Source organism: Periplaneta americana, chromosome 7, assembly GCF_040183065.1.
Source record: "Periplaneta americana isolate PAMFEO1 chromosome 7, P.americana_PAMFEO1_priV1, whole genome shotgun sequence".
NCBI lineage: Eukaryota > Metazoa > Arthropoda > Insecta > Blattodea > Blattidae > Periplaneta > Periplaneta americana.
Genome location: NC_091123.1, coordinates 8,224,815 through 8,243,972, shown reverse-complemented (window position 1 = coordinate 8,243,972; position 19,158 = coordinate 8,224,815). Strand labels below are relative to the sequence as shown.

Genomic DNA, 19,158 nt, shown 5'->3' with positions numbered 1-19,158 from the left:
CCAATGATTTTCTTCTAGTGCGGAACTGTAAAATATCACGTGTTTAAAGAATATGCCCATACAGAACACCGTTGCGAAGTTAATTAATATTGGATAGAAATACAAAAATGTGTTCTTCACATAATTACAGATTTCAACTAACTCTGTTATTTTCTTAAACTTTGTATTTTACGTTACAATGTGCCTTAAATGTAATATAGAATCTTTGTGAGTTTTGTACATGCAGTGTCCTTGATTATACAACAGCGTGCGAAATTTCGCTCATCACGTAAAGTTCGGGGCCGAATTGTTTTACACAAGGTCACGGATGTTTTCTTGTTCTCATGGATCGTCAATGTTGCCAATATAACCCTCATTGTCGATATGAAGTAACGAGTTGCCATCTTGTTACCAGAAGCAACACTATTCGATCCCCGGGACTTGGTTTTTTTTTTTTTAGTTATTGACCGAGTGAGTGCCCCTTCCAGGTTGATTTATTTCATATACTGTTCCTAGAGACTGCTGCAAATTGTGTACCACCCAAATGTCACGGAAGACCGGTTATGTATATTAAAATATTAATATAAATTTATTAGGAGGAACACAACTCATACACGGAGAACTAAGATTCGTTTTCCACTCGGTTAAAATAAGGCAGCGTAGATTACCGTTTGTGCACTTGTTTTTTTTAAAGGTCCAGGTTTGAAGGAATGTTGTTCACCCCTGGTGTGATGAATATTGCATCCTAGTCAGCTGTTATGCTTGGTGTAATCAGATTGTGCAAGGACAGTTAATCAGGGCGCTTTCGTCTTTGCTTCTGGATTTAGCTGTGAATACACTATATACATACGTATGTAGAACAGATGGTTTGTGCGTGACGTCACCAACTTGGAAGTAATATCTCATCAGACGAGGAGAACAAGGAGAAGGCGATGAGAAGAAAAGAGAACAAAGGGAAACAAAGAGAAGGGAAAGACGAGGGGAATACAAAGAGAACAAGGAAAGACGAGGGGAAGACAAGGAGAACAAGGGGAATACAAGGAGAACAAGGAAAGACGAGGGGAATACAAGGAGAACAAGGGGAATACAAGGAGAACAAGAAGATAATATTTATTATATCCTGTTTCTTCTCCTTTCGTTGCTTACGTTTCTTCCATGGGGTTAATTCTGCACCTAAAGATGGAATACAAGTAGAAGACAAAGAGAACAATGGGAATATAAGAAGAAAAAGGGGAATACAAGGATAACAAAAGGATTATAAGAAGAACAAGGCGAATACAGGAAGAAGATGAAAAATACAATGAAAATAAGACGAATAATGCAATGGGAATACAAGGAGAATTAGTGGAGTACAAGGAGAACAAGGGGAATACAGGGACAATAATGGGAAGACAAGGAGGACAAGGAGAATACAAGGACTGCCGTTCCGCAGTGTCTACAGATCATGAAAACTGCAAACCCTGGAATTAGCCTGAAATTTACTTTTTGGTCTTCGGGAATCTGAAAAAAAACTGGAATTAAAGAAAGCCTTGGATTGTGTGAAATAAAAATGTTGGCAATATGAATGAAAAGAGTGTTGGTTGATGCTGAAACTGAAGCGGGTGCCTTGGAAGTACAGGTAAAAATGTTTAAAATGTTGTTGCAAAGCTAAGAAAAGAAGAAAAATGAGTGTTTTCTTTTTCTTTTTTCTTTTTTGTGGGCACATGGTGATCTTCCCACAAATATCTTATTTTGTATTTCTTAATTATTATGCATATTTCATTAATTAAATGAATGTATACCAAGTTACGGTAAAGAAAAGGAGTTGGTGAGTGCGGGAGTTGGTGGAAAAATCCTTTTCTTTACATTTACTGCGCATAATATTGTTGTGAATTAAAATTACGGTCGCATATTTTATACGAAATAATCTGAATAAATAAACAGAATTATCTTGGAAAACTTGCAAAAAACCATGAAATACAATATCACCATCTAGTGTGCATCTTGCGTTCATGGCGCTTCGTCGTTTGCGACAAGATACACTTAAAACCTGTCATTTATTCACTACACATGCCTGACGAGTATGTTATTCTTCCGACTGTTTTATATTCAGTAACGTGACGTTGCTCCTTATAATATTTAGTTGTTATGGAAACGTTTCTATCAAAACGTTGCCTTATCTATCTCATGCCTTTTGCTGTTACATTTATTCAGTAAAGAGATGTTGCTCTTTAAATAAAGACTGGAGTATAATTGACAGTAGTATGGTTTCGGCGGTTGCTATGGAAACGTTCAAACGAAACGTTTTCCAATAAATTATTCTTGTCTATATCATGCCTTCATCTGTATTGTCCGTGGCTAACTTGTATTGTCTGCATGACGTAATAAAGAGACTAGTGATAGTGTTGTCGGTTGTCATGGAAACATTTCAAACAAGCGCTGCACGGACATGGTTCTTTCAAAGGATTAGACTGCCATGAAGGTGGCGATTGCTGTGGAAACTTTTCAAGCAGAACGTTGCCAATCTTCTTGCTATGTAATTTTCCTCCAGCTTCTTTATGTAGGTGCAAAAGAAAATAAAGACGTATATATTTGAAACAAGAACAAGTAAAATAAAAGAAGGTCAATGCAAATGCTGAGAACGGAAGCTATAAATGCAGTAAATTGTACAGTTCTACAAGTTCATTCTTTGGTTAACACGTGATCAGTTAATATTAACACCTCTGAAGTAGCTTATTAAACGCGTACAATCTCATTTGCATCTCTCGGACAGTACACGTAATGTATTTCACTGGTAAATAAGGAATGGTATTAGAAGTACAATGGCTCATTGTCGCGGGAATTACATACGAGTAACTAGTCATAATTTGTCACTTCATGAAAACGTAACTCGGACACTTTACGTGATAAGGTAATGCTACGTGTAAATGTGATGACACACAGGAAAATTAATTATAACATACACATACAGTAGGCTATGTTATGTATACAGCATATTATTTAATCAGGACGAGAATTTACAAGTACAGTGCGCCAGATTCAGAACTTTACCGACAGGCAGCACTTTCAACGACCGCAACTGCGCAACCGGCTTCCGTTACGCATCCCGCAAGATAGTAGCAAAATATTATCTTTGACAGTAACTTATTATTACCACGATTTGCTTTTATATTAAAAGTAAAAAAATAATAAATAAGCCACCACGGTGGTCTTGTGGACCCGAGTTCGATTCACGGCGTACCTCCGACTTATAATTTGTATTGGATAAGGCCGTGGTCCAGGTAACACATGGATTTTCTCCGGTTTCTCTATAGCATCCCAACAAATCTTCAGCATCATCTCATCTCATCACGGGTGTAGCGTAGACCAGTCTCCTATGGCGTACCCTGGGCAATGAATTTGTCAGTAAATTCGTCTACATAACTGGCTTTATATGGATTAATGAAGCAAGTGAAGTACCCGTCATTAGTAAAAAAAAAAGTAAAAAATTCTATCTCTTATTCAGTTTTGAATGGAATTCTGCACTTGGACAGATTATGTGATTTATTTAAAAATTGCCTACAATTGTAAGGCGAATATAAGATCATCTCATGGTGAATCAGACACGTTCCGCCAGATACCATATAGCTATTACTAAATCCACCGACGCTAGGGAACCGTACAGTTGATACAGCGTCATTAAAAAGCGAAGACAGGTGCTTGTGAGTGAGTTGAATGGGTCGTTGCCTAAGCATCTGCCAGGTCGTAATTTCAGCGCTGCCAGAGGCTTTTTGTTTATCCTGTCTTTATAGTTGTAGTTTCCACTGCAGTCTTTCGTTTTTATACCAATTACTTAAGTTCTTGATGACGAAAGCAATATATCTTACATAATTACGTCTGTTTTTTGTCGTGACATTTACAAGGTGATGCGTGTTTTGTATTAGCATTCTTATGTATGAATATACTTTAACGTCAAAGCTGACTCTATTTCAACACACGTCAGTGATATTGGATAACAATCGTACCAGTTTTATCTTTATTACATAATAAATGTTACTGTTTTTTCACTATCCCTCACTACTACAGTAATATAATCTGTGTATATAATTTGAACTGGTAATGGAAATTACGGGAAAACTGCTGAACGGATTTTAATGAATGACCCGTCATTTTGAAGCTTGGCATCCAAGGATTTTCAGAAAAATAGTAACTTTCAGTGAAGCGTTAGTTTTCCTACACGATTTTCCTATTTTCCAAAATCCATCCTTCGTCAGTTTTGAGAACTAATTGCATTTCAGTACAAAACAAAACACACACTACAATAAACATCGTCCAAAGAAGTTTAGGCTATGCGTTTGGTGGAGTTGGAAAGGAATCCTGCGTTACGAATTTCTTCCTTCTGGTGAGACCACCAATTCAGAGAAATACTGTTTTCATTTGGGTTGTCAGAAGATAGCCATTGAAGAGAAAAGACAAGAATTGACAAACAGTGGTGGAGTCGTCTTTCAGCACAACAACGCCAGACCACATACTTCTATGGCGACCCGTCGAAAATTGCGGAATTTCGACTAGGATGTGTTACTCTATCCGCACTACTCTCCGAACATTGTCGCTCCGACTTTTATCTATTCAGATCCCTGCAGAATTTCCTTAATGGCGGATGCAGAGGACTGTAGACTCAACATAGAACAGCCATCGGAGTAGCTCAGTCGGCTGAGGCACTTGCCTTCCAATCCAGGGTTGCGCTCGGGCGTGAATTCGATTCCCGCTAAGGCTGATTACCTGGTTGGGCGTTTCCCAATTGTAAGACAAATGTAATCTGTGGCGAATCCTCGGCCTCATCTCGCTATTAACTTACAAATTCCATGGACGATAAACGATTCGGCTTCGTTAAATAACCATTTTAAAAAATCAACATCGAACAGTTCATGAACCAGAAAACCGCCAGAATTTGGAAAAGTGGAAGTGATAAGCATACAGAGAAATTGCAATATATTTTCGGTAATAATGGTTAATTTGTACAAAATGGAGTTCGTTTACAAGCTGGTCCAGTGGCTATGACGCTGACTTATAATATCCGGATTCGATTCCCGACGTACCTTCGATTTATACTGTAACTTGTTTTGGGAAATCCCGTGGTCCAGATAACAGGGGAGTTTTCTCCGAGAGCTCCGGTTTTCATGTGGAATCCCAACAAATGTCCATTATCTCATCTTGTCGCAGGTGTAGCGTAGACCAGTCTCCAATGGCGCACCCTGGGCAGGCGACTCTCGGTAAATTTGTCTACACAACTGGCTTCATGTGAATGACGAAAAGTCAAGTACCTGCCATTAGTTAAAAAAAAAAGTTGATTTACAAAACCTTACTGCCTTCTTTGCTTTGAATGACCTTGTGTGTCATGTTTTGTAAATACCATAGCGTACCCCAGATTGTTCGGCAACTTCTCTGCCATAGTTGTCGTGGGGGTGTGCAGTGTTCCCAGGAGTTATTAGTGGTTGAAACGTGAAGAAGAAGCGAACGGATTTTGTAGGACAACCCCAATATTTGCGCCTCTCTCTCCTTCTTTCTTTCTTTCTTTCTTTCTTTCTTTCTTTCTTTCCTGTATTCTTTCTCCCTTTCTTTCTTTTTTCTTTCTTTCTTCCTTTCGTTCTTTCTCCCTTTCTTTCTTTCGTTCGTTCTCGCTTTCTTTCTTTCTTTCGTTCTTTCTCCCTTTGTTTTTTCCTTTCTGTCTTTCTTTCTCTCTTTCTTTCTTTCGTTCTTTCTTTCTCCCTTTCTTCCGTTCTTTCTTTCTCCTTTTCTTTCTTTCTCCCTTTCTTCCTTTAGTTCTTTCTTTCTTTCTCCTTTTCTTTCTTCCTTTCGTTCTTTCTTTCTTTCTCCCTTTCTTTCGTTCTTTCTTTCTTTCTGTTTGCCTTTCTGTCACCTTCATTCGTTTATTTTATTTTTTTTCATTCTGTCGTTTCTCTTTCTTTTAACGTGGAACTTTTTTTCTGCATGCCACTCGAGAGAATTGTGACAAGGGTTGTAGCAATGCCTCCTAAGGGAGTTGCGTCGATGCCACTCGCAGCCACGCGCGGAGAGCCACATGCACAAAAAATGGCGGGAATTTCAAACAACTTCTCTGCACCACCCCGTTATATTAATATTTAAATCGGTATTTAAAATATAACCATCCCTATTATAATTTTGAGTTTTTCCTCCCATTTTGTAAAAAAAAAACCTTGAGCCAATATCATCAGCGTTTTCAGAACGTAATATCACAGTGTAGTATATACAGTCACGAAGTTTGAGTTGTTGAGGATACTGGGAACAATAGACTGTGCCGGTACTATTTCGCATTGTCTGTAATGAGGCGATAGTAGCGATCCTAGTAGTTACCAATTATCTATGGATGCATATTTAGCACGTATTGAGTTTCGTGACGGTATATACTAGTCTGTTGTAATATCCTAGAAGGTAGAAGTAGGAAATGGGCTGTGGAATTTGAAATTGCTTAGAAATGACCAACTCAGTCTGTTGTGTTAGAATGCATCAGATTTATTTAGTAACAATATTTTATTTAGTACATAAACCTACAAAGATCTTTATTGGAATTATGATTTATAATGATTCATGTGGCTAAGAAAATCTACCAGTATATCAAATTAGTTTCATGTGATAACAATATAGTAAGTGAAAATTTACTTTTCGCTATGTACCGGTATTTTGTGAGGTGACTACTACTTCTATTTCCTCTATCGGGATATTCGCATTTAATACGTGCAGCTATTGCAATATAACAGACATAAACAAGAATTCTGTAACTAAAATACAAAATATGTTCCTTAAAATGTATTTCCAGGACTAACAATTTAAACCATGAGCACACATGTTAATTCCCCATTTCCAGGAGTATAAATTCAGGGGTGAGAAACGATGTTAGCGCTCTGAGTAGAGGCTGCTTAGAGATAAAAGCGATTAACAGGGGAAAGATTGGATTGAACCCCTCTCCCCTATTATAGCCCTCTTGTTCTAGGCCTACAACACTGTAAAACTTAAATGCGCAATATATAGTTATTATGTTGGCAAATCCATCCTCATTTGTTTTTTATATTTTAAGAGGTTATGTGCATCGCTGCATTTCCTGAACGAAACCACCCAGCCATCCGGGGATGTCTCTCTTTATATAGGCAATTCCAACAATAACGATGACGTATTAATTAATAAATGACTAGTGTTTTATTGATTCTTTATTTCAGTGATTTATGCAAGGGAAGTGTGTTAAAACAGTTGCTGTAAGTATGTATTTCGGCACCAGATGGACTTGGAAGATTCACGACAGAATATCGCGGTGTTTCTGGCATAAGACTGGCTTGGGATGGGCCCTGATCCTGAGACACTAACATAATTCAATGAAAGAATGGTGGAAATGGGAGAAGAAACGTTTAAAATGTATGCGAAAATGTGTCCTTGCAAGGGAAATTGGGGCTGTATATGTGAGCGCCTAACCTGTTGGTCACTTGTCTCACTGCGATTTCTGCAGTTCCATTAAGCTCATCTGCATTTCTAATTTCTTGTGGCTTATTGCATTCCGGGAGGAACACATTCAATTGTCTCGTTATTCAATAGTACACGATCGTCCATTAGCAAGTCAGTTCTATTATAATGCAGTGTGTACTTGTTCCCATGGAAACTGATTTCAGAACACCACAGGTAGCTGTCAACTGTTTACATTTCCTTGTGTGTCTTAATTATTAAAGAGTGGTGTTAGGTAGAAAGATTTGTTTTTCAGCTTCTCAGTCGAAAATCTATGTGCAGTGGAATTTTGTTACCAGTTTGTAGATCCAGTGTAACAAAGACTAATGCAGTTTGCATTTGCGTAAACATATTACATTTTCTGGCTGACGATTACATCATAAATGAGTCTTGATTTTCCCACAGAACTAAAAGCGTTGTCTTGTTAGTAAAGCTTTCTATTTTGTGTATGTGGATGTTACCAAGGAAGGTATGTATGATCTAAAACTCTACAAAAGTATTTTATTGTATTTTTTTTAATTTGTAGGATTATATATCGAGTTCAGAACACAATTTATGAAATTTTCTGTACAAGTTTAATTATTCGTACGTATACTTTTAAATAAATACAGCATTTCGTTAGTGGGCTTTAACTCTCTTTACTATTAGGCGTAAATGCGTACATTTTACCACATTTACGTTTTTTGTGAGTTTGCATGGCTAGGCTGCGAGGATAACCAAACGAAGACCTGCGATAAATAATTGGTAACTATGTTATGGGCTTTGTTAAGTATTTCGCATTGTAGCTTTCGGATGTTTATTTTCGACAATGGCCTTGCCTTCTGGCAATGCAAAGATAGCACAGAGGACATCTGTTAGCTTATGAAATGGTAAGATGATTTGCAAAACTGCCATAAAAGTGTTTCAAGGTAAATTCAAGCGGGATACCAATGCAAAAGTATAAGATGTAAATGGAGATGCATTCAAAATGAATTAAAATATGAACTACATATAAATAAGTAGTAATGTTATTTACGACAAGATAGACATCATACCAGTGTATTTAGCTTTTTTTTGTTGTTGTTACAGTATGTAATCAGTCATTCTGAGATTTTCCTTATTCAATTTTCTATATTTGTTGTTGAAAACTTTTTATGCAGTGAAAATGTTCTATGACATGAAATACCGTAGTTATAATATTCACATACATTACAGACCGAAAAAAGATTAACATTGCTAAATTTGCAGTCCCGGAAAAAAAATTTCCCGACTCTTGAAGATTACAGACCACGATTCACACCTCAGCGACTTGACAACCCAGTAGTACTTGAATAGTATTACAGGAAGATTTCCCAACTAATGCAAAAAGCACGAAATTCACCTGAAAATAAGATCAAATTAATGCCTAATAGTCATTATTAAACGAACACTATACAGTACGACAATCCCGATTATGACAATTCATCGCAAGCATTCCGATAGCTCTGTGCTAGCGTGCTTGTTTGTAGACTACAAAGTCCAGGGTTCGAATACTGTTGAAGAAAGAATTTTTTAAAGAATATTTGAAATTTGAAATTAAATTTTGAAGACAGCGAGGAGTTGCGGAACGCTTTAGAGACGGACAATTGAAAAAAGGACATATACGCCATTTCTGAAAACCGCTAAAGATATGAGAAATGAAAGGTGACGTAGAGACTTGTCAAGGACGTGTGCTACTATATCCTGACAATAGAACCACTCGAAAACAGGTTTTGAATTGCTTTTCAAAGCCGTTTTTGTTCCTTGAGTTGGTATTAGCAGATAATTGTTTGTCATTAACTTTTCTTTACTTTGTCAATTCTTGTAACTTTTAGCAGGATTTGTGGACATCGTGTTTTTGGAATGTTTCTTTTTCATTCTTAAATCATGATAAAAAATAAGATTTTGCGAATATTGTTAAATGTGTTAATTTGGTTTCTAATGGCCAACACTTGGCAAATAAGTCATTCACTCTTCTCAAATGGTCTCGGTTTAATTGGTACGTACACCCTAAGACAAGTAAAATGGCCGCGTGAATTTGTCGTTCAGGTTAACCTGCGATTTATACGGGGAAATATTAAGCATCGAGGTCCGAGAATGAAGTCAAGTTGTAAGAGCGACATAGCTGTACGTCAAGAAACAACATATTTCTTAAGAAGCTTTTATGGCTTAGCTTTCTTTTCGTTACAAAGACCGGGCTTCGAATATCTCTATGTAAAACGCAAGCGTGTAAACACAGCGCACCCGATGTTTTCCAAGCTATTCCGAAATGGGACTTAGTATCTGAATAGCGACTAATTTCCGCGAGAAAGGGGTGCATTTTGAAATTTATGAAGTCCTTACTAGCACGTTGGTGAGATCATTCCACAGAAGGCTTTGGACCAGCGAGGTTATATTATGGCTCGACATAATATTCCCACGCCTCTTTATCAGTCTCTCCACAATAATTATGAGGGTATGAAATCTCTTATCAAAATAGATTTAATGGCGACCTGGACATTGAAATTTGCCCTTCGCTTATCTGTATTAATAAACAAATATTTTGCGTATCCGTTATATTGGGCCAGAAACTGCAATAACTGAAGACCGTGCGTAACGTGCGAGAAATCAAGGGCAACTGTACAGAGGAGGAGTTCGTGAAGTAATCATTCCAGGGAAGGCATTTCCCTTTCATTTGCTGATTTTTCTTTCTTTTTTTATACAAGGGAAAGTACAATTTCTTGGTCTAGGAAAAATACTCGTCTTCGTTCGCTGTCCAACACTTTGTTAACTTGACATTTTCAACATCATCTACTAAGGTAGTGAAAGTCTTTGGTCCAGGGATAATATATTATTCGAAATCCAAGTCATCTTAAACTGGTCTTCATTTGTTTCTCCTCTCCTTTGGTTCGAGGCTCTACACGGCACAGTCACTAATGTGAAACTGTTTGGTATCCTGCATTGGAGAGTTTAACGCAACTTTATTTAGACCAATCTGATGGGAAATACATTTCCAATTATTTACTTCTACAAAATACGTCATCTTCGACTGGGATCGAAAACATAGGCCTATTATTTACAGTCCATATTATTAGAACGCTGAAATCACTGAAGACAGAATTAGGAGTAAAGTAATACAGATCATTCCACAGGATGATGGCTAGAGGTGTGTCTGTAAGAACATAAGCAAAGAGATTCGTAGTATGTTACAAGTCTGATTAACTATTTAGATTTTTTCTAAATTCTTCCTAACTCTAAGGCGAATATCAGGTAATTTCATAGCGAATGGTCAGCCTCATCTCGCTATTACAAATGTCAACGACACTAAATAACTTAGTAGTTGATACAGCGTCGTTAAATAACCAAATAAAAAGTGGCAGGGGATTTGAGGAAATCACTATGACTCCGTGTAATGTTTATACAGGAATTAGAGTAAATAAATACGGTTTGCTGCAAGATTTAAGAGTGTCTTTAATGATCAGCTATATTATATAAATAACAGTCAATTCCTCAATGATAATGATAATATAATATAATATAATATATCATAACATAATATAATATAACATTGCGTTAAACAATGTAAGTACTAGTAAGACAAGTAAAGAACTATTTCTGAGTCACAGGCAATTAACAAGTACAAGAGAATATCCCGCAAATATAGTTATTTTATTTATCCATCTGTATGCGAATAATGCCAAGCTTGTATTAACTTTCTATAGTTACGCATGTATTGTGCACTCGTTTGTTCCGCGTTCATGTTAAAGCACAACTGAATAACTTTTTTTTTATAGACTACTTCACTTCTTGTCCCCATGGATTATAATAAGTTCTTCCAATTAAGTTATGTTAAATGTGTATATGGACTCCCCTTGTGTAGAGAAATGGACTCATTCAAACTATTCAGTTTATCGCATATGGCATAAGCATTTTTAAGAGAACCAAAGTCGAATGACGTTAGTGTAATTTCCGCTTCACAAAATCCTTCCATTTTTTTTTTGTATTAATGTAAGCCGAATATAAATGTTACATGTTAGAGAGAGAGAGGGAGAGTGTGGTAGCAGCGACGGAACTATATTTGAAAATGCCACTCTCCTTAATCATGTCGTGCAAGGCAATGGATATTATCAAATATGCCGTGCAAACATTTGCTATTGTTTGATAAAAATGGCCTTCGTGTTAATAACACCCTTATGACAAGCGTAACCTTGGAAACGAGCGAAAGGATCAGTTACGTATGCTCTACCAGTAATAATTTTACTGCGCACTGGCGCCGTTCATGAGACATTCCAGTACATTTTGTAGTTTCACTGGGACTTTGGTAAACAAGCAAAATAATGTATTGTAAACCCTGTCAACGTGTTTAGTTGATCTTGTATTTCGTTCATGCGATGATAATTTGTTAAATAAACAGTTGAAAATAATGTTTTATTTCTTATTGTTGTTTTGTTATCTTTAGTTGATAGATCTATATTTCCATACATTTTACTACGGCCTATATCGACGTTATGATATTAGTATAAGTTTGAGTGCAATCCAATCATATTTCGGATTATTTTTCAGAATTCTATTATATTAATTTTGACTCCGCCAAATTTTCTGGAGTCCTCAGAAAACGATATAAGAATTTATTGGGAGAAATTTTGTCACTGAAATTTTTGTCTCCATTTTCATCCAGGATTCACATGATGCTGTCCGTCTGCACGAGTTTGGAATAAAAAATAGATTAAAACAGCATTTTATGCATTGAAGAGGTGTTCTTGCTAACACGGAAAATTCAGGCGCAGAAGTCTTGTGTTGCATGTGCAAAATATGAAATCTCATCCACTACAGGTTAATAGAATATAGGTCAACTATAGCGCAGTGTGTACACAGCCAAGAATCTGATTGACAGAATTATCGCATTGAAGGATGATTACCGTTTAGCAAACAGTGTGATATGGCTCAGTTTCTCCCCTCGCCACTCATCTTCTCTCTAACCCAGTATCGAAAAGTTGTATTTCAGATTTTAAAAGTCGCAGTGCTATACAATAGCGGAAAGAATAAAATACATACAGGGTGTTAAAAAGTCTAATATTTGAGAGAAGGTAGTATTCATCAAATGTATGCTAAACATGGGTCCTAAAATCAATATCTTTGAAGGAACAAGTACCGCGAAGTTGGTATTGTAACAACATCCTATCTTCTCATGTGAGCTCTTTGCAGACTGAAAATGTGTAATTTTACAGGAAGGAAAGCTGCTGAATTAGTTATACAGACTGATTTATATAGAACTAACACATTTCTTTCTTTATTTCAAAACCAATTATGCTAGCCACAATTTATAATACTTACCTCAAATGCAGAATATAAGAAACACAATACTGGGACTGGTAAACAAATTGAAAACAACTGGATCTCTAGTGAGTGAAAAAGGCAAACATCGTTCATATAGGCTGCCTCCAACGAGTGGCCAGTAACATGGAACGACGTGTTGAGTTGTATCTTATGCAGGATGGAGGACATTTTCAACATTTACTAAAGAGGTTAGTAATCTTTCAAAGATACTCTACATTTGAGGTATAACAAATTGTGGCTAGCATCATTCGTTTTGAAAGAAAGAAAGAAAGAAAGAAATAAAGAAAGAAAGAAAGAAAGAAATGTGTTAGTTCTATATAAATCACACTGTATTAATAAAAATAATAATAAGAATAAAACAAACAATACTTGTTCATAAAGTATTTCTGCGCTGTATCAGGTATACATCGGCACGTAGAATACATCACCCAGTTTCGGCCTCAAATGTCGCTAAATTCAATTTTAGAAGTAAAAAAAAAAAGCGTATCTAAAGAAACGGGTATGATTATCGTAACTTGTAGAGATGTAAATCACCCATATCCTTCTCTTCTACTGTAGCTGCTGACGTAGAAGACATTCATATGGGCCGGAAGTGGAACGTAAACACGTATCAGTAGTTCCAATCTTCCGCAGAACATTTTCACGAAATTTCATATATGTAACACGTTTTTCCCCAAATCTTCAAGGTGTTTCTGGCCTATAACACTAGCTGGTTGTGAATTCTGTTGCATGGTTTTGGTTTCACCAAGTTAGACTTGCTGAATAGGTGTTCTACTCACCATTCGAATAGGTTAGAGTTAGAAGAAATATGGCAAACATGGAAATCTGTTAGCCCAGGCATAATCTTTGTACTGGTACACCTCCACCCAAAAATTTGCTGTTGACAAAATACGGTACTACACCATTTAACAACGCGATAATTTCACCAGGGGATTCCCCAAGATGTTTTCATGATATGTCGTACAGGAGTGTTCTTATAACGTTTCAAAATTGTATCAAGGAAAATATTTTATCTATGAATATTAAAAATGTCAAAATACATAATTCATTTTTTCAAAAACATCTTATTAAAAGCAATTAAAATGTCTAAGCGTAAAAATCACTAAATTTGTGGCCAATAATTAATAAACACTCCAGAAAAGTCGTTGGTCGCTATTTCCTAATTTTTGTCGTTAGACATCCCATCAAAACCGCTATATCTAGCTACTTGTCGCTAAAGTTGGCAATACCGCAACTGGCGACTATGGATTTATGATAGAAGTAATGTATTTTCTGTGCTAGTGGGCATTTTGAACAACACACATTAAGTTTTGGCTTATTATTCAGGATTGGTGTGTTAAAATGTCTTTGTTCTGCGTAAAAAAACTCAAGTTTCAGTAAACTATTCAAAGCCTATGTTACTTTTATTTCAGTGTCATTTACAAAAATACCGAAACCAAAATCTCACTTATGACACGTCACTGAACTCAAAATCTATAGATGATACGTACGTCATGTGGAAATATATGCAGAGTGTTCCATTTTAAATATGAAAGTTAGTGCCATTTCCGGTAAAACCAGAAATGATATTTAAATAACACTTGCAAATATTTGTGTATTTTATTCCGCATAAACACTTCAAGGTTCACGTAAATTGTAGGATAACTGTAAAATATATTTGGGTTCTACTAGAATCCAGTCACACCCGGTATGTAGTACACGCCACACACCTGTATTGATATATCCACACGCATGACATCAGCGCTCTCACTGTGATCCGACAGGGTTCTTTGTTTACCATTTAGTGCTTTGAACTATAGACGAAGCGTACAAAGACGGGAAGTAAACATTCGCACAGCATAAATTTTATTAATGTCGCTTATGAATTTAGTACAGCTCGTAGACACATTATCACGTGTCACAGGATGTAAGACACGTCATCAGAATTAAGTTTTTATCACACAGGGTTCTTGACCCTGTAACTTACGGCGGTTAATATCGAAGCGTGGGTGTGGGTGGTGTCTATTGGCATATTGATCAGGATGATAATGTATAATCTATCCATCTATCCTGATTCGAAAGTAATGGTAGCGCTCGTCTCTTTCGATGACAGCCTGATCTAGACCATCAGCCTCTCACGCACGCGGTCCGGACTCGAATACCGGCCACGCCTGGGATTTTACATTGAACAAGCATACAATCCCTTTCCTTGTATCCATTTCTGGTTCAATCATTGTAGTTTCGTCATCTCTTTTTCTATTTCCTTGTTGATTCCTCGTCTCCACTTTTTCGTTGATACTAGTTGGTCTCTGCCTCTCTCATCGCTGTTTCGTCGTATCTTGTTGAACTTCGTGGGGTCAGTGGAGGTGTTGACAAATTGCTCCACAATCAGTTAATTTGTGGCTCGTTAGCAGCTGATATCGCGAACCGTGATTCATGCCCTGCCCTCGCACGCTCCGGGTCATGTGCTCGTGTTCACTTCTCGATTCGTGTCATTAAACAATACTGTTTCCCAGTATACCAGCGCCCGACGTAATTGTTTCTTTGCATTGGTTCTCAAACTATGGGCCATGACACTGCTCATTCTTCAGACATACCGGCTTGAAATGGTGGATGATCATAAATTTTTCCTGAAGACTTCTTTTAGGGATAGATTTCTTTAACGTACAGTAATCTAGATCGCTCATATTCTCCCCTTCTGAAGAAAACCATGATACGGATTTTATCATCATCATCATCATCATCATCATCATCATCATCATCATCAATAAGTCCGTAGTCTTGCTCCGTCTAAATGTTGTTTGTTAAGTTTATTTCCTGCGTCTTCCTATGTTCGACCTAGTGATCATCTGTAGAGGATTGCAGGTTAAGAAGAAAGCATTTGTTTTAACGGCCTTACCTAATATATTGTAGAAGCTCTGTGGTAGGTAGGCGTTTCCATGGCAACTGATCATTTGTTGGAATAGCCCCATATACCCAATGCTTTTCTTCTTAACCTGGAATTCTCTGTTTTCGTTCGTCTGTATTTGTAATCATCCCGGTGATCTCGCTGTTACCATGCCAGCCGTTGGATCATGGCTTCCTCAAGAAGAGAAGTAAAGCTATGGGTCCCGTGATAGAGGGCTCCGGAAAAATTTGTCGCACACGTAAATTTTGATATCGTTTCTCAAGGACTCGGAAACATAGCGGAGTAAAAATTAGTTATTACTGAAAAATTATCCGATTGGATTACATTCAAACTTCATTGTAATTAACATTTTCCTTTGTTTTTAATATTTTATTTAATAAATTAATAACAATGTATTTTGTAATTATTATCCTAACGTCGATATATTAAGAATAATTATATAAATAGAAGATGAGACAGCAACTAAAAATAACAAAACAATAACAATAACGCCACCGGTATAGCTCAGGCGGTAGCGCGTTTACCCGTAGATGCGGTGCTGTGCTCGGGCATAGGTTCGATTCCCGCTTTGGCCGATTACTTGTTTGCTTTTTTCTATGTTTTCCCCTACTGTAAGGCAAATGTCAGGTAATTTACTGCAAATAATATGGGGTGACTTACATCTTTTATTAGGGAGGCAAGATCATTTGTGAACACTGAAAAAATACGGGACTTATATTGATCCTTGTGAAATTCCTTTATTAATAGTTCCCCGTGTCAAGAGTGGTACTGATTTAGACTTTCTGTTTCCTATCTATGAGATATGAGTGAAACCATTGGTTTTCAAAATACATTGAGATGCCTTTGCATGTGTTTCTGTCAAATCATTCATAGTTGCTATGGATACTGACCGCTGTTACCAGTATTGTGAGCGCGTGTAGAGCCGTAAACACTTGATTGTTGATCAAGCTCAGGACGTTATGCCGACGACCCACTTGAAGGTACACAGTGAAAGTCTGGCAATTGTTTGGTGCAGCACCGGTACTTTGCCCCGCTGTGGGAGTGTGTGTGTGTGTGTGTGTCCATCGTATGTATTTATTCCTCTAAGTAGCTATTAACCGGCCGTTCCAACGGTATATAGCATCACGTACTCACAGAGTCGGCCACTACCATCTATAAATATTATTTTTCTCAGATATGTATGGAGGTCACGGAGGATTCTGGTTGAAGATCACGATCTCGTCAAAATGTGATGATATACAGTGTGTTTCAAAATTCATAGCCGAGCCAACGGCGTAGCTCAGTCGGCTGAGGCGCTTGCTTGCCGATTCGGAGTTGAGCTCGGTCGTAGGTTCGATTCCCGGTTGGGCTGATTATCTGATCATTTTTTTTCGAAGTTTTTCCCAAACCGTAAGACGAATGTCAAGTAATATATGGCGAATCCTCGGCCTCATCTCTCCAAATACTATTTCACTTTCACCGGTCTCATTGACGCTAAATAACCGAGTGCGTAGTTGATACAGCGTCATTAAATAACCAACGAAAAAATCATAGCCACGGATATCTCACTTGCATTTTGCGATGTGTGAGAGATGCTGTTGCTATAATTGGTATACACATGGGTAAGATTATGAAAGTTTAGTTCTACACGTCAGCGCCCGAAATAGAGCCGCAAGTCTCCATGTTATAAAGTCTTTTTGCAGTAGAACACGTTTTTCCCCGCACCGAGTAAGGGCACCCATACCGGCATCCGGGTGAAACAAAAAATGACAGAATTTTAAGTGCCGAATGCTCATCTTACTAGTAGTTAGGCCATGAACCAATGCAACTTGTGTGACCACGTTCAATGACGCCACCTCCCTTCACTACGGGGCATGAGGTCGTCGAAGTTACGTATAAAATTAGCCGTGCCGTGCGGCCTCTCTCAGTAATATCTCGATATAGCGAACAGCTATAGACCTGTGCTACCGCTCGTATGATTTGTGAGTTCTGCAGTATTAAAGAGATAATAAAAACGTATAATAGCTTTGAGTGAACACAGTGAAGAACTGGAACTAATTTCGGAATGTGGCTTCATATGAAGAGAAAATACAGTATATTGCATGCCCTTCATTAATTACTTCTTTCATCATAACTCATACTCTCCATTTGTAAACAAAAACAAAAATAAAACATTCAAACTAATACAACTGTAGTTTCATTCCCGAATCTGGGTGACATATTCTACGTTCAGGTGTACCTCTGATACAAGTGTTTTTTTTATTCTTATCTTGACTTTTTTAACCTCTATTCATAACGCATCCAATAGATACGCGTTCCTTTTTCTGCTTCTCCTGATGAAGATGGAATGCTGTATATTTCTACAAGTATGACTGTGTAAAAGTCCAAAAATTCTTATCGGGTTGAACGCCATGAAAAATCTAGTCACTTGGTCAGGGACCGCCATAGCTAGAAGGCTTAATTTTGTTGCTGCTTGTATATCTTCTTCATCAGAGGTTGGAAAGAATTCTGATTCCACTGCATCAACCGGTCTTGCTAGAGGAAGTTCATAACCCACATTTCAGCAGATGGATTATCGAAGTCACTTGTCTTGTTCTTCATAGCGTTGCTGTGGTAACGGTGTGGGCCTGTCCTTGAGTGGCCGGGTCATTCGCCTGGTAATACCACAACCTGCACTGCTGACTCAGACATCCTCAGTAGAGTTCTACAAAATCAAGACGTATCTTGCTGCATGTAAATTTGTCGTCTGTCCTAAAGTAACCTATTTTTCTCCCCATAATAAGTTACTTTATTGAATGATAGTAGCTATAATTTAGTCGATATTATTAGACAGGATCATTTGGATTCGTATTTTGTGACATTTTTGTTTAGGCTTTTGTTTCATTACTCGTATAAACTTAAATTAATTGTTAATTGTGCTATTCTAATCACAGGTACATTATTTTTATTTTGTATGTACAGTATATAAATATTTAGCCCACTTTTATGTTTTATATCATACAGTATTTGCAAGTTAAATTTTTGTTGCACAGTGTGTTCCAAACGTTATGGCAAATTTTACGATTTTTTATAGTCGCTATTTAACTATGTTATATCAACTAGGTACTAGGTTACTTAACGTCAATATAATTCGTGGTAGCGAAATGGTATTTAACGAGATGAGACCGAGGATTCGCCACGCGGTTACTTGACATTTGCCTTACAGTTGCAATGTGCATTCCATTTTTACTTAAATAAGTGTTCAATCTCGTTTGTCAGATATTTGGAGAACAGGGTCAGTGAGTTTGTTTCCCAGACATCCACGTCTGGCGATCTCCAAGGCAACTGTTAGTAGATCACGATTCAGATATCAGACGGGTTAATTGGGGACATTGGCACCAGGTGGCGTCATGTTCTAACTCGTTACCAGAACGTGGGACAACCTAGACTTGTCTTGTCCAAGACGTAAAGTGCCTTCGGGAATCGAATCAAATGACAAAATAAACACACTGACGTATTCGCCAACGTGTTTCCGCGCTGAAAAATGTGTT

General features: G+C 37.4%; 1 protein-coding gene across 6 annotated transcripts in view; it reads left to right on the top strand.

Annotated features, from left to right (window-relative positions):
• whd (carnitine O-palmitoyltransferase whd) overlaps positions 1-19,158 on the top strand; it is an 86,385-nt gene that overhangs the window by 10,530 nt on the left and 56,697 nt on the right. The window contains exon 1 of one of the 6 annotated variants that reach the window (XM_069830213.1): positions 7,743-7,918. The exons of the other annotated variants lie outside the window; for them this stretch is intronic. The gene's annotated coding sequence lies outside the window, so the exon portion shown is untranslated. Of the gene's footprint in view, positions 1-7,742; positions 7,919-19,158 lie in introns of those variants that run through there. 6 annotated transcript variants of the gene reach the window in all.